The following is a 16,942-nucleotide window of genomic DNA, read 5'->3' as shown; positions in this document are numbered from 1 at the left end:
AAAATAAAATAAATTATTTAATAAATAATAATATTAATAAATTAATAATAATAATAAATTAATAATAATTAATAATAAATTAATACTAATAATATTTAATAAATAAATTTATTTAAAAAACCCAAAAACGTGAGACTGGACACAACCTGGGAGAAGAGGTAAGACAGAAACTGCTGAACCACTGCCATTAGAAGACAGATACATACTTTACAGATGAAATTAGTTTTCTGGGTGATGAGTGTTGCACACCTCTGCTCTGTTTTCCACTTGTCGTCACTAAAAAAGAATTTCAATGCTAATTGCGGGAGTGTATTTTTTTGTGGAATGTGTAGGGATGCATTTTCTGCCTGGGGCCATGAGGGCAGCCCACAGGGAGAATGCAAGGTCATGGGAGCCCAGAAGTCTGGCTTAATGTAAGACCCTGGGAATTTGTCAAAATCTCAGGGAGAGATTTGGGCTTCCAAAGGCCAAGACAGTGTGAGGGAAGGGAGAGGCTTCTAGGCCAATTTACTTAAATTGTGGAGTGACAAAAGGTCCCACTGATATTTTGTTAAAGTAAGGTAACCATACAAGTTATCGTCTAAACCAGGATGCTTTTGAGGATGAAAGGGGGTGCCATTAATAAATATTGTTGTAACAGCAGGTATATATCAGTGCTGACAAATGATTGCCCTAGGTATAGTACTTAATAGTTTCCGATTATTGGCATAAAGGTTTGAAAGTGCACTTTTAGGAAATACCTATTTACATTAGCTAGTTACAAAGACTCTTTTTTAAAAAAATTATTATAATTTTTATTCTATATTGGAGTATAGTTGATTTACAATGTTGTGTTAGTTTCAGGTGTACAGCAAAGTGATTCAGTTCTACATATACATATATCCATTCTTTTTCAGATTCTTTTCCCATATAGGTCATTACAGAGTACTGAGTGGAGTTCCCTGTGCTTTACAGTAGGTCCTTGTTGGTTATCCATTTTTTTATCTAGTAGTGTGGATGTGTTAATCCCGAACTCCTAACTTATCCCTCACCCCCACCCACACTGCAAAGACCCTTGAATACACCTGCTTGAAGTACTCATCTTAAGTTCGTGCTCATCAAAATGTATTTTCCCAGCCTCCCCCATTCTTTGCATACCTTCCTTCCTTTGACCCTAGACCTGGCCATTCTGGATTGGCTTCTCTTTCTCTCTGATCCCATAAACCTAGCTCCTGTCTCAATTCTCAATCACAGATCTAGACTGTATCACACAGTAGTTTTGTCACTATCCTTCACTAAACTTTATTACTCATGGTTTATATTTCTATTGCATATCATAATATCTGGCACAAAAATATACTCAGTAATTGTCTATTAAATAAATAAATGAGTTGAAATATCTTTTGCAGTCAATGTCACATATTTTTTAGTCCATAATTTCTTGTGTCAATGTGCTCTGAGGCAACAGGCTAAGTCCTATGCACTTGTGTCATGAACCCTTCAGGCCCTTGGGTTAGATGGCGGATTTCTAAGGTAGGAAAGAAGCTGAGCAGTGTAATAGATTGGAATTGTCGAAAGTCAACTCTTGGGGGCACCTGAGCCTAAGGGTTGATTGGTGTGATGCCAACCTCTCAGTACCTGCAGAGAAAACATTGCCACTTTCTGATTTGGAGAAGTACTGACTTTTGTTGGTTTTTCTGATCTTATTAAATATGTTGTCTTCTAATGCACTGCCAACAAACTACAGATTTCTAAATATTTTGAGGTCTATGATTTTTCATATTCTGAGTGACGGTGCAGTGACAAAGATGTGTTGTGGGAGATGGGAGAGCTGACATGCTAGACAATAACAGCTCTCTCAAAGTAGCAATAAAATCTGCCTCCTACAATAAATTTGTGTTCCATTTAGAGTGGGCCTGAATTTTTTTCCTCTCACGTTTCATAGGACTAAGAATGTCTGCATTATGTATCACTATCTGCTTTTTAGGAGGTTTGTTGCTATATTAATGCATGTTTGAAATGTTTTCTGAAGATCATATCTTTCTTCCAATTTTTGTAACTTTTAATCAGTGCTCTTTCAAAATTGATTAACTTCAGTAAGGATGAAGAAAATGGCATTACACATTTTTCATGGGTATATGCAACCCAGGTAAGTGAAAGTTAGGGTGCTTTTTCTAAGATTGTATTTGTTGATGTGTGAGGTTGTATGATTTAACTCTTTCTCGATCTGTTCTGTTGTACAGACCTTAGAATAACTTCTGGATCTTATGTGCTATCATGATATCATTACCCTTTTTCCCTTTACTATCTTCCATCTTCTAAATCATTATGTACAGCAGCTATTGTGGGAGTGTTGTTGCTATTATTGCCTAGTATCCAATCCCCCTCTTATATAAGAAAAGCTCAACTTTGGTTTGGGATACCGAATACTTCCCAATAACAGTCACGTGTTTGACTAGTGTCCACTCCACTCCAAATTATGGCTTTGAGTCCTAAGTGACTAAATGCAATCAACAAATCTCATTCTTCTGGCCAGTTCTGAAGTTGGCAACAACCCAATCAGAGTTCATGAGACACAAGGAGATGTTTACTGATATTTCTGGAACATAGATGTTTTCTCTCTCCCCATGGTTGGTATAATGTGAGGATGCGTGGTTTGGAACTCTGGAAACTTGCTATCACCAGAGCAGAGCCCAGAGAAACTGCTAGGCCTCTTTGGAGAGTTCAGGGATGAAGTGGGTACCGTTGATAGTAGAGCAAAGGTGTAGAGAACTGAGTTTTTGTGGCCTCCTTGGAAATCCTGGATCAAGCCTCTCCTGGATTCAGAACTTCCTTTGGATCTTCAGTAATATGGGACAATGATTTCTTTTACAGTTTTAAGCTAGTTTGAGCAGGGATTTCTATACTTTGGAACTGAAGAAAATCCACTTGATATGTCAGGATTTCTGAAGGCATCAGCAATGCTTTGATTTCTTATGATATTTCTGATTAGGAGAATGATGGTTGGAAGGGGGTGGAAATTGGAATAAGGAGTTAGAATCAAGTTATGGTAGGTGGAATATTCAGCCTCAGAAGAACTGACTCTAGCACCATTTGGGGGAATGGGTGGAGTTACCACTTCTAAACAGAATCACTTTTCTGCTAAAGTTCCTCTCCTCAGAATTGAGAAAAGATAGCTTTCATGGCTATGGTAAGTGGGGCTGAAATATTGATTATAAAGCATGTGTAAGATCTTCTATTGATCATGATTTACTTGTTGAAGAGATATAATATACAGCTTGTATTGAGTGTACTGCTTTATAATTTCCAACCCCAAATTTACATTTTTCTTGAAATCTTTACTCAGAAACATAGGTAACATATAAACCTTGCTACATTTAGTGTAACTTGCTGCAAATTTTTGGCAATGTCTTATTCATGTCTACCTCTTTAATCCTCCTTACTGTTCATTCTGATTTTTTTTTTTCTATTCAACTTATATTTTTCTCCTTCCCTTTCCCTTTTGTTCTGTTTCTTTGAATTTATGAGACAATAGTGCCCCTAGGTAGCAGTCCAAAGGTATTACCTGGTATTACCCCTAGTATTAATAGTTAATAAATTGAACTCTATATTAATTCCATGATTTTTTTTTTTATTTACAAGAAACACTTTCATGAGGTTCAACACCTTATTGAACCTAAGCCACCAATACCATATGCAGCCTTAGACTTATCTTTCATGAATGATGCAAAAAGATTTAAAAATCATAAAGGTCATTCACAATTATACAAATATGAATTCCACTTTAAAAAGTAAACTGTTAATAAATCAGATAAGAACTCTAGCACACATTTTTCCCCCCTAGGGAATCAACTCACATATAAAAAGGAATTACCAAGGAAGTATAAAATAAGAGTAAGAACAGTCAATTTTCTAACTATCCAATGCAAATTTATTTATTTTCACACAGTAACACATTTTTGTCATCTTCAGGTAAACTCCCACAGCATGGAAATTTGTTAAGTAATAGTTACATTATATTTGACTCTTTTCCCCGAGTAGAGCTTCACCTTCATTTTTAACTTAATATCTGTGTTACTGAGTCCAAGCTCATCCTGCTTGCCACATGACAGGCCAATAAATCAGGAGATGAGGTGTTGGAGCAAAGAATAATGACTTTATTTGAAAAGCTGGGAGTCCAAGAAGATGGTGGACTAATGTCCTAGAGAACCATCTTCCTGAGGTCTGAATGCTAGTTTCTTTTATAGAACAAAGAAAGGGGAAGGTGAGGAGGTAAAGTAAAAAGGCCATAAGTTGTTGCAAATATCTGGTTTTGGCCCACATCCAGGAGGGGATGTGTTAATTTCTCCTTTCCTGCAGCCATTCACAGGTGGGCTGGGTCAGGATGTTTCCTGTGAGCTGAGCAAGGGTATATTAGTTTTACATTCAGGCATGGGGGTTGGAGACAGGCTTATGTGTACTTTAAGCTATAGACAACATCCCTTTAGTGATTAACTTGTAATGAAAGCAATAGAAAACAAAGGTTAAGGTAAAAGAAGCAGATCTAATATGGAGTCAGATTTGTTATTCCCTATTACATCTGGACATTATAAGTGCTCCATGATAATATTCTCTTTCAAAGTAATTTCAACATTTTTTCATTTGATCCTAATAATCCTGTTGTGAGGTAGTAAAATAATTGAGGCAGAGAGGGTAAATAGTGTGAAACAACAGTTATCATTCTTTCCTCTTTTTCTCTATTCCATATACTTGTTCTATTAAGCAAGCTTCTTAGCCTTCCTGTGGCTCATGGTCTCTATCTAAAAAATGTTCATTATAACATTACCTACCTTACAGGTTGACTTACTACAATATTCATTTGACCGTTGTTTATAACTGAAAATTGGAAACAGTGTAAATGGCCAAAATAGAAGAACGGGTAAATAAATTTTGTTACATACATGTGATGCAGTGGGCAACCTTTAAAAATCATGTTTTTAATAAATAATAGATTGAGATAATGTTATGATAGAGTGTTAAGTGTAAAAGTACAAAGCATGATACACAATCAAATATACAGCATTAGCCAAACATATAAACTAATATTTTATATACTTGGGAAAATGATTCAAAATAAATAAATATTTTAAGATAGTATCAGCAATTATATTTTTCAGATGGGATTTCTGTCTTATTTCAGGTTGCTAAAACAAAAATACCATTGACTAGGTGACTTAAACAACAGAAATTTATTTCTCACAGTTCTAGAGACTGGGAAGGCAAAGATCCAGGTGCCAGTTCATTCTGTTCCCAGTAAAGTCACTCTTCCTGGTTTGCAGACAATGCCTTCTTGCTGTATTCTCACATGGCAGAGAAAGCGTGAGAGCTCTAGTCTTTCTCTTCTAATAAGGACACTAATTCCTTGTGGGGGCTTCACCCTTCCAACCTCATCTAAATCTAATTATCTCCAAAGGCTCCACCTACTAACACACCATCTCATTTGAGGTGTTTCAACATATGAATTTTGGGGGAATGCAACCACGCCATCCATACATAACAGTTACCTTTTTAAGGTATTTTAATACACATTTTGAACTTTTTTTCTACAGGAAGTCCTACTACTTTTATAGGAAATGTATCACAGTAGTGTTTCTAATAGCAAAAACCTTGGAAGAGCCTAAATCTCCTTCATCAAAAGGGAAATACTAATTATAGTATGGAACAGTCATACTTGAGAATATTACTCAATTTTTAAGAAGAATAGAAAGATGCCCAAGATTTATTTTGAATAAAAATCAACAAGCAATCCCAAGCAAGACCAGTCTTTAAGGCTTGGTCTGAAAACGGAAAGTGTGGACTCAATTAAAATTACTCTCACTTTCACTACTTAAGCAATAACTGATCAGTATGAAGGATGCACCAGATTTTGAGCTTATTAGCAAACGAATCTGCTCCTAATTTCCTAATAGAGACAGAGACTCACAAAGCTTGGAGGTCCCCCAAGTCTATGAGAAGTGGGGAATCCCTCAGAACAGGTGGGAGTGGAGGGTGGGAGTGTGAGCCCCACCTACTCTACAAGCAGCCTTTGCTGAGACATAGTGTTATACTTCCATCCTCTTTCTTACTTTGTTACAGAACTTAATCTAGTTTCAGTGCAACAGTTTATGTAATCTCATTTATTTGAGAGAAAAGTTGTATACAAATGCAAAACAAGATACATAGTCACTTGTTTATAGTCATTACCTCTGGGAGGAAAACACAGAGAATGTAGAGGATTTGATCTTTTCCTGTGTGTACTTCTATATTTGAATTTTTTCCCCCCAAAATTCATCTCCCAATTGAGTAATGAAGAAAACAGTAATACTTGTTAGACAATGATTATGTAGGTCTTACCTGGTTCAGTATAAATGTAAGTAAATTATAGATTGATTAATAACTCATATGTTATATATAATAAAACAATACTGAGTCAAGGAAACTTTGCCAAATGAGTTTGTCACCCTGACCTCCAATAGCTTATAAGGGCAAGTAACCAGTAATATAGCCAGTTCAAGGAATGTTATTGGCCACTTGACCAGATTCCACTTACCATCTCCTCAGTCTGTTCTTCCTACGAATGAGTCTTGGTCCATGACCTTAAAGAAAGTATGTTTTAGCCAGAAGGATCAGTGGACTGTGTTGGACAAGACGTGGGACTATTCATGTGACATTTATTTATCATTTTCTAAGCAGCTATTATATGTCAGTCGTGGAGGATGCAGAGGTGTGTAGTAAGCAGCCTACGCCCTCAGTGAGCTTGCTGCCTGGCAGGAAAAGCAGGCCACTGCAGGTATTATTAGCACAGAATTCAAGGGCTGGGCTCTGGAGGTGGATCCGGATTAGCAGACGCTGTGTGATCTGAGGGGAATGGCTTAACCTCACCCCTGCTCAGTTTCCTCACCTATAACATAGGACAATCATGGTGTCTACTTCTTCAGGTTACTGTATGGATGAACTGAGATAACATGTATAAAGTTTAACTTATTATAATTATGATTTAAATGAATAATTTTGATGTATTGTGACAAGAGCTATATCAGTGGTCAGCAAAAATGATGTTATGGTAGCTGTGATGATGTGGTTCAGTGGAAATCACATGTACCACTGATACCTTCTGTACCCTTGGTTCATAATGTGAGCACGTGGATCCTGAAGTAGGATGCTGGCGGTGTCTTTAGTGGTTTTGAGAGATTCCATTAGTAGAGTCTCTGCCTCTTAGGAGAGGTTCTGCCGGCTGCGTTTGGTGTTCAAAACAGTCTCTTCACTATAGGTCTCAGTCTCCTGTGTTCACAGAAGAGCAATGATTCATAAACCATTAAGAGATCCCAGTCTGTAGTTCCATTGTCTACTGTGAGGGGCGTGTTGGAGGATGTGACTCCCTTTCCACTGTATTCTTCCATGAAAGGGGCTTGAAGCCCGTGGGCAGAAGGCTAGATCGGGCTTGACCGTGTCTGAACGTGCAGACCCGCCCACTGCACAAACCTGACCCTCTTGCTCACAATCTGAATATTCAGTGTCTGTCTGTGATGAGTCACATAAACAATATTCAGACCATTTTTTTTTCCAAAGCAAAACCTTTTGCTCTTGCTCTGTGTTCAGTGTTCTTGCCTCACAATTGGCTGTGGGGCTTCCCTGGTGGCGCAGTGGTTGAGAATCCGCCTGCCAATGCAGGGGACACGGGTTCGAGCCCTGGTCTGGGAGGATCCCACATGCCGCGGAGCGGCTGGGCCCGTGAGCCACAATTACTGAGCCTGCGCATCTGGAGCCTGTGCTCCGCAACGAGAGAGGCCGCGATAGTGAGAGGCCCGCGCACCGCAATGAAGAGTGGCCTCCGCTCGCCGCAACTAGAGAAAGCCCTCGCACAGAAACGAAGAGCCAACACAGCCAAAAATGGATAAATAAATAAATTAAAAAAAAAAAATTGGCTGTGGACAGCTTCTTTCTTCTGCTGGACAGAGTGCCCAGAGTTAGTTAACACACTAGCTGGAGACTGTTACACGGGAGGATGAAGGTGGCCAATCAGGTTCCGTTCCCCTGTCATAGAGCCGGGGGAGAAATGCACCTACGTATCGCAGAGGGATTGGGACTTAGAATAAAGGTGGTCCTCTTGACCTTGCAAGCCCTTTAAGCAGGGGTGAAATTGTTTTTCTGAGAAGTTGATTGTTATGACTCTCAGAGGTTTTTCTTTTTTTCAGTATTTGCTTTTCATGATGCAGCAAGGCACTAAATGATTTAAGGGTAGATCTTATTCAAAACCACTTGTTCTGCTTAGCTAACTCATGGGTTCTAAGTGGTTCATGAGTAACCTTTTAAAGTCCTATTATGATAAATGAGACCAAATGGCATGTTTTGCCATATTGTCTAAATTGGTCACATTTTTCTGTATATTGCCTGACTCCTCTAAAATTATAAAATAGGTTAGGAGATAAATTATGTAAACCAGGACTCATGCTCTAGAATTCAGCCTCTTGTGGATAGCATGCCTCTCTATTAAAGTAAGAGGAAACTCAGGAAGAAAACAGTTGGATTTGTGACGAACTTTCCTGCCTTGGCTAAAATGACTTCTTTTTCTTCTCTTTACTTTTTGATGTTTATGTTCATCATAGATAGAGATCTTCCAGGTCCCCAAGAACGTCAGCACCACAGGTAAAGTGGGAACCTAAGAAGCCAGTGCCTGCCAGAGGCCCATGTTGCTTAACTGGATTGATCTTGTACCATGGCGTTAAAAATAGACATCATTAGTTCCTAGGGGCTGTCTTCAGGATGTCATCAGAACTGAAAAAATGGCTCCACATACCAAAAGAGGGAGAATGTGGAAAAAAAATGGTCTGAATATTGTTTATGTGACTCATCACAGACAGACACTGAATATTCAGATTGTGAGAGCAAGACAAATTCTGTGAGCCTCATTTTTCTTATATGTGCAATAGGTCAAAACTGTTGTACCGATATTTTTTTTGGCTTTCATGTAACATATCAATAATAGGCTAGGTAATTAGATCAAAGTGTTTTACCTAACAGAGGTTCATCCAGGAAGAGGAAGTCATTAATAACCCCCCACCATAGTAGGCAGAATACCCTCCCCCTGCCAAAGATGTCCAAACACTAATCCCTGGAAATGTGAATATGTTATAGATCTTAAATCGGGAGATTATCTAGGATTATCCAGGTGGTTCAGTTTCATCACACGAGCCTGTAAAAGCAGAGAACTTTTCCCTGGCTAGAAGCAGAAGAGGAAGGCAGAGAGATGCAGCAGAAGGGGAGAGATCTGAAGTGTGAGAGCAACTCTCCCTCTGCTGTTGCTGGAGGGAAGTCACGTGGAACCCATGAGAAGGAATGCAGGCAGCCTGTGGAAGCAAAGGACCATCCCTGCTGACAGCCAGCCAGGACCTCAGTCCTACAACAGCAGGAGCTGCACTTAACCAATGACCTGAAAGAGCTTGGAAGGTGGTTTTTCCCTAGAGCCTCCAGAACAGAACACAGTATGATGATACCTGTATTTAGTCCTTGTAAGACTCTAAGTGGAAGTCTTCACTAAGCCACACTGTGCCCAGACTTCTGATCTATAGAACTATGAAATAATTAATGGATGTTGTTTAAAGCCACTATGTTTGTGGTAATTTGTTACAGCAGTGATAGGAAACTAATACACCCTCATTGCTAGGAGAAAAAAAAAGCTTGAGGGAGGTAATAAAGCATGTGGCTCCAATACCTGGTCTCCTCACTCTTCCAGATCCTCAGAGGCTGCAGATGGCAGAAGGGGACACGTGCTGGAAAAGGGTGGGCCTCCCGAAGGAGGTCTCTGCACAGGATGTTCTACCTACCTGGGTGCCAGTGCATTATCTCTTGGTAAAGGCAACTTGGCAGTGTCATTTGCTTAGGCGAGAGGAGGCCTTGAAGTTGAATTTTCCTGGGCAACAGTTGGTTCCACTGTGCATAGGTGAAACCAAGTAGTCACTGCAGGCTCCACCGCAGGGTATGAGGGGAAGCTGAAAGCCAGTGTGGGGTCCACTGGCACAGGGAACTCTTTGGAGCCCTAAGTAGAGCAGATTTTCTAAGCTGTCATAGTTGTTGGATTCAGTTGTAAATGCAAATAAAGCAGGCAGCAGTAAAATAACGGCATTGCCTTGGAGACCAGAGGGCCAGAGATGCAGTGCCCAGAGAGAGACTGGCTCATTCTCTCCACTGTGAGGTGGTGGAATGGCACGTACATTCAAGCATAATTTTGGAGAGGAGCCAGAGAGATGGAGAGAAGACCAAGAAGTCTGGGACAAAACTTATCTTATTATTTTTCTAAGAAAGAGCTTTACCATCATAAAGGAAGCATTAAGATAATCAGATGACAATAAAGTTAAAAACCTGATGAAAGTTGTTTCTATTCTGCTACCGATTTTAGGGGCTCAGGAGGAAAGACAAATTAATTAAAAACAAAAGAATTTCATTTTCTCATGATGATGGATGTGTCACCTGACTGGTTTACGAGATGCCCAGATAGTGGATAAGATATTTCTGGTGTGTCTGTGAGGATGTCTCAGGAAGAGATTAGCAATAGAATCCGTAGACTGAGTAAGGAAGATCCACCCTCACCAGTGCAGGTGGGCATCATCCAGTTGGCTGAGGGCCTGATTAGAACAAAAATGTGGAGGAAGGGTGAATTTGCTCTCCTTGCTTGAACTGGGGCATCCATCTTTCCCTGTTCTTGGACATCAGTGTTCCTGATTCTTGGCTTTTGGACTCAAACCAGACTTAACACCATCAGCTTCTCAATTCTCAGGCCTTTGAACTCGGACTGAATTACACCACTAGCTTTCCTGGTCCTCCAGCTTTCAGATGACAGATTGTGGGACTTCCTGGCCTCCATAACCACGTGAGCCAATTCCTGTAAAAAAAATCTCCTCTCATAAATATATCTGTATATATCCTATTGGTTCTGTTTCTCTGGAGAACCCTGACTAATGCACTCATGTTGTGTGAATTTTATTTTTGACTGTGCTACTGTATACACCTTTATCCCCCATAAAAGTGTCAGTTCTCAGAGATCAGGGCCTAGTATCTTATAATTATATCTCTTGTATTCCCCAGAATTCCTAGATTTCAGCACAAATAATAGGGGTGATTCAATGCAGATAACTGGCCTGTTCCTGCCAACATTTGTTCTGGTTGGTCAGTGCCCATATTATCCAGTTATTCAATATTTTAATATCATACCTCAAGTGAATTTTTCCTTTCACATTTTCTTATGATAATTTTTTAACATACAGAAAAGTTGAAAGAATTGTGCATTGCATATCCCCACTACCTAGATTCTGCAGTTCAGCTTTTGCTATATTTGCTTTATCACACATATGTCCATCATTCCTCTAGCCATCCATCAATCCATCTTTTTTTTTTTTTATGTTCTTAAAAGTAGGTTTCAGACTTCACCCCTAAGCACCTCTGCACATGCACCATTGATTTAGAGTTTGATATTTGTTTACTGCTTGTTTGTTTTTTTTTTTAAATAAGACCTAGGCTGAATATATATTTTGTATTTGGAGTTTGACACGTGGGGTAGTTAAGATTAACACAATGATAGCTTGACCAATAGAAGGCTACTGTGAACAGTTGATAGCTGAGTTAGGAATTTGTAGACCAAGATGAAATTTTGATTACAATAGCAAATAGAGATCCTCTTTATAATCTCTCTTATCAACAAAGTTTATTTAGAATAAATAGGAGAGAAAGTCAAATGCATTCCAGGAGTCTGAGGTCTCAAGGTAAAGGCTGATTCTAATGGAAACTCTCTAGATTGTGATGAATCATATAGCTTTCCCAGCAAAGGTTAAAGGAATATTGATGAAGTCAGAGATCATTTCAGCTGTTTTAAAACTCTCAGTTTTTTGACCTATGCTTCTATCAGGTTATGAAGCTAATTTTCTCTCCATCAGTTGAACAAGCTATACAAATCATTAAAATGGTACATTTAGACAACTGTCTTACTTCATCATATCATTTGTCTGTGCAAACAAAGTCTTGTGGTTCTAACTATTGCTCCCACCTCAAAAACTTCATAACTTATACAATATGTACACCATTTTAAGTGTCTACTAATGGTAGACACACAAGGGAAGGGAAACATCCCACAAGGGAAGGGGAATGTTCACACAAGGGAAGGGGAACATCATTCCTTGGATAATAACTTGGTAAATTCTTGAAAAACTGATTATATTGTATCCAGTTACCCCAACATGTTGCATCTTCATTGCCCCCTCCCTTCTTTCTCCCCTCATGTGGGGGCAGAACTGGTTCATTCTGAGTCATGATTTTAGAATTGTTTTTACTTTTCTTCTGCCCTGGTATGGAAAAATCTCAAAAGCAACTGAGGGAGCTGAAAGAATATGAAAAGCCTGCTATGAGCAAGATTTAGCTAAGGAACATCTAAAAATTGATTTGATATTTGTTTCATAGGTGAAACTTTATCCTTGGTCAGCTTGAGGTATTGCATTGCAAACCAATCAATCCTGCCTGATCTTTCAAAGTCTGCAAAAGCCTAAGTGACCTGTTACACAGTCTGCCCAAAGGACATGGACTTCGTCGTCTACAACACAGAAGAAGAGATCCAATCTTGAGACAAAAGTAAGTATATGCAACAAAGTGTATTTCCAAAGTGCTATAGAGGCCCTCTACTCTTGTGGCAGTCTTGAGCAAAAGATGGGGAGAGGCTCAGGTTGAAGAGGAAGCTGTATGAGGAAGGTAAGCCTAAATTCCTGTTGTTACCCAGCCCCATATTGTTGTTTCCAGAGCACTATCAAAGTCTTCATGAATGGAATATTTTGACACAGAAATTCTGGATTCACACAGTTCCTGGCACCTAGGAAGTGCTCCATACATGGGCCAAGTGCTTGCTGAATGAAAGTCCACAATTCAGTATCTAGGGCCGTGAGCAGAGGCTTACAATCAAGGTCTATCCTCCCTCTAGAAGTCTAGGTTCTAAAGGATCCATCCTTCCGCAGAAAATGCTTGACGACCAATACGGACATACCTTCATTTAGGGGGACTCTGGGGATGCTACACCACAGCTGCAAATTTCAAATTTGCAGATTTCTAGGGGCCAGGTTTGTATTGTAAATGCCTGAAACAAGCTTAGTGTGGGAAAAATAGCACAGGCATAGCAATTGATTTTCAGCTACAGCCTCAGGGAAACAAGAGGGAGTGGTGAGGACTGTGGCAAACTAGAAATCCTGTGCTCTGTCTAATGCGGAGAGCTGCATTCAGCTTCAGTGGTTTAATGCCTCATGAAACTGCATGCTCAGTAATGGGGAGTTCCTAATTTTTCAAGAACAGCTGGAATTTGATTTGAAATTATTAATTTTTAAGATCTGACAGACTACCAGCATTTGGGATCTCAGCTCTCAATTTAATGAATACAAGGTTCTAGTTTCAGTTTGGTGACAGAATGGCTATTCCAGCATCAAGTGTCAACATATAGGGAAGTGTAACTAATGACTGCTACTGTGTAGAGTCAGCAGATCTCTACTTCAATTCTCTTTTCTTTTTGTGATGAATCTTTCTGTTGTGTTGAATCCTGTCTAACAATTATAACTATACCTTTTAGAGTTCAGAGGAATCTAATCTCTGTGCTGGTTTATATTGATGGAGGAAGCTAAGTTTCCAATAGTCTGAACTCACAACACTGTTTAGTAGCTTACTTGGAACAGAGTGACCAGTCTCCCCTGCCCAGGTCAGCGTGTTAACCAGAAGAACATGGTGCCTATCCACATCCAGCTGAATTTCACATCTGTTAGGCTCTTTTTCCACAAACCTCAAAGAACATGTGCTAGATCAATTTATCATCCTAAAATTTCTATAGGGCCTGCGATATTATACATGAAGTAAAATAATACTAATTGAACTTTGGGGAAACTGACATTCTCCCTCTTCCATGCTCACAATCACATTGAGATAACTGAGGGAAAAGGTATTAAAATTTACTAGTGATAATGGCTGGACTGAAGGCGGGTCAGGTGTAGGAAAACATTTGAGAAAGGCAGATCCTCCTCTAGAGCCCACTAGTTAGTTCCCAGGTTTGTGTTGTCCCTGATTCCTCATGGCACTCTTCTCTCTCTTCTGGCAGACGTATTCTCTAAGAACACATTTGAGGCTCAAACACTTTAATGTTGAATTTCAGGCAACTTCTTAGCTCAGTGAAGAAGAAACATCAGAGCAGTGTGTTGCTTTAAGGGCAGTTGAATATACAAGACATCATGGTTTTTCCTGACAACACAGGGCAGATGGGGTTTGCATACCTCATAGGAAATGTGTCCTCTATGTTGAACCACAGGCTGGGATGGTGAGCAGGGAAAAAAACTACAGGTGAGCAAAGCTCAGTGTACCTCTGTCATGATTTAGACAGGATGCTAAAGGAAGTGATATGGCACCCAGAGGGCAGGAATTGACACTTGGGGGCTGGAAAGGCAAGTGGTCATTGTCCCAGTGTGTCAGGCATTCACAGGCAGGATTCGGTCTCACAGGAAGGACCAAATCATGCCTCGATTAGTCAGGGATTTGGAATGCACCTGAACCTATACGTGGAGAAATCAGAGCACTTGGTTCAGAGACCAAGACTGGGAAAAAAGGTGAACTTAACTGGATTTATAGTTCTGAAGAGGATTAGTATTGGCTTCCATTGGCCAATACCTGAAAGTTACTGTAGAGGATTGAATTGTGTATTCCCAAGAGAGATGTTCTTCTTAAATCCCGGTAACTATGATTATGACCTTATTTGGAAATAAGGTTTTTGCAGATGTTATTAAATTAAGGATCTCGAATAAGATGATCCTGGATTTAGAGTGGGCTCCAAATCTAATGACTGATGTCCTTATAAGAGAAAGGAAAGGAAATTTTAGACACAGAGAAAAGAAAGACACATGAAGATGGAGGCAGAGATTAGAGTTAAGTAGCTTCAAGCCAAGTAACACCAGGACCTACTTACACACCAGAACCTAGGAGAGAGGCATAGAACAGATTCAGAGCCTCCAGAGGGAACCAACCCTGCCAATACCTCGATTTTGGATTTCTAGTCTCCAGAAGTGTGAGACAATAAGAATCTGTTGTTTTAAGCCAGATGATTTGTAGTATTTTGTTACAGTAGCCCTAGGAAATTAATACAGCTACCGTGCCTGACCTCTGACATTATTATTCTCTAGATGTTGTTTTCCAGCTAATGTGAAAGAAGTATTTGTTTTAATCACCTTTCATTTCTCTCTCCTCTTTTCTTCACAGTAAAATCTATTTTTTTAAGCTCTGGGAATGAATTAAAAATTAAAGTTCTGTGGTTATAGTAAAAAAAAAAATCAGTGTCTAGATGATTTAGAGTTGGTCATTAACTGGAAAACATAAAAAATTAAATCTCCATTCTAGAATTAACTGCAGTATTCACTCAAAAATTATTTTTCATTAATTTATTCATTCTTCAACCCATTTCAATCAAATGAAATATTTACCAAATGCCTACTCAGTGCTAGACATTATTCTTCTAATTACTTGAAAATACATGACAAATAAGAAAGACAAGGTGTCTGCCCTCTTTGCATATACATTTTGGTGATCTAGACAGGAAATAAACAATTAATCAAATAACTAAATAATTCCAGGCTGTAATAAATGTTGGTGACATCTCCATTTATTTTCCTGTACTCCCTGGTATTAGCACATTTTGATTCTTGGTTTTAATGGTCACTAATTGCTGAATAGAATGAAGGGAGAGTTCAAAACATAGCTATTTAAACTAAATCCCGTGATTCGCAGGACCCCTGTTGGATTTCAGCTCTATCATGCCTGGTTATATCTGTATTTGAGCTTTGAATTCACACTAAATGGGGAATCAAAGCCATTTAATTGGCAACACAGCATTGTTGCTGTTACTTGATACATAATTGAAAATAACCTCGGTGGCAGCCCCAAAGCTTAGATGTCAGAAAGCTTAATATCCTTTCCCTTCTAATGCAAATCACTAAGGAAAGAGCTGAAAAATTGATTCAATGTTATATGGACTGTACAGAGGTGTTAATACCATGGAGACTTATTTCATGTTAAAAAACTAAGATAGCACAAAAGCTCAGGAGTAAAAACAATTTATATACAGATATCAGAGTTCATTATTTTCTTGCTTATTTTTTTCCATTTGCCCATATATGGAGTAATTAAGCTATTACGGTAACTCACAATATGGACTAGCTTCAGTTTCATTTGAGGTGACAGTGTGACAGATGTCAAGAAACCAAAGTATTGTGAGACGAGATCTCCTCCCCACCCCTGCTGGCCCAAATATGCAGAGTTTACAAGAGGAACGGAGAGAGACTCTGTTCCATCACTCTTAACCTCTTTACAAGATCAGAAAAATTTAAAAAGAGGGTCAGACAGAGGATTGAAAGGGAGACTGACAAGTAGATTTTTTTGGTGAGAGTAGTTGTGCTACTGTGAGGCTCCTGACCCATCTTTGGGAAAGGGTAGGGTGGAGTTACACTAACTCCCACTGCAGTGAGAAGGGCTTTCAGAGGCCTCCTGGGGAGCATTGGGAGGCAGAGAGGATGCTATCTTCTTGAAAAACCCAAAAGCAAGGGCAGGGTTGACTTAGCTGCTTTGTTGGAAGAGCCAGGACAGTCAGTGATGTAGTGTTGAGAACAGTCCAAGAGTTTGTTGTGTCAAAGGATGCGTGAGTATTTCCCATGCAGATGTGGACCGCACTGCAGAGGTAGCCAGAAAGGGATCAACTTGGATTCTCTTCCATAAAGTCTGCAAAAAGCAAGAAAGTCTCAGCTTAAAGAGGCTGGATTTCCTGGATGCCCGGGATCTGAGAAAGCATCTATCTTAGTCCAAGGAAATGCGGAGAGGAATCTCCTGGATGCCCGGGATCTGAGAAAGCATCTATCTTAGTCCAAGGAAATGCGGAGAGGAATCTCCAAGG

The 16,942-nt window shown here is 39.4% G+C and overlaps 1 long non-coding RNA gene across 1 annotated transcript in view; it reads left to right on the top strand.

The window, feature by feature from the left end:
- Window positions 1-12,632, top strand: part of LOC118891846 — a 143,919-nt gene extending 131,287 nt beyond the window's left edge. The window contains exon 4 of the long non-coding RNA XR_005019193.1: window positions 12,445-12,632. This is a non-coding gene — a long non-coding RNA (uncharacterized LOC118891846). The remainder of the gene's footprint in view (window positions 1-12,444) is intronic.
- Window positions 12,633-16,942: the final 4,310 nt, after the last annotated feature.

The sequence above is a fragment of the Balaenoptera musculus genome, chromosome 3, assembly GCF_009873245.2.
Source record: "Balaenoptera musculus isolate JJ_BM4_2016_0621 chromosome 3, mBalMus1.pri.v3, whole genome shotgun sequence".
NCBI lineage: Eukaryota > Metazoa > Chordata > Mammalia > Artiodactyla > Balaenopteridae > Balaenoptera > Balaenoptera musculus.
This window is presented reverse-complemented; position numbering and strand designations above follow the sequence as displayed.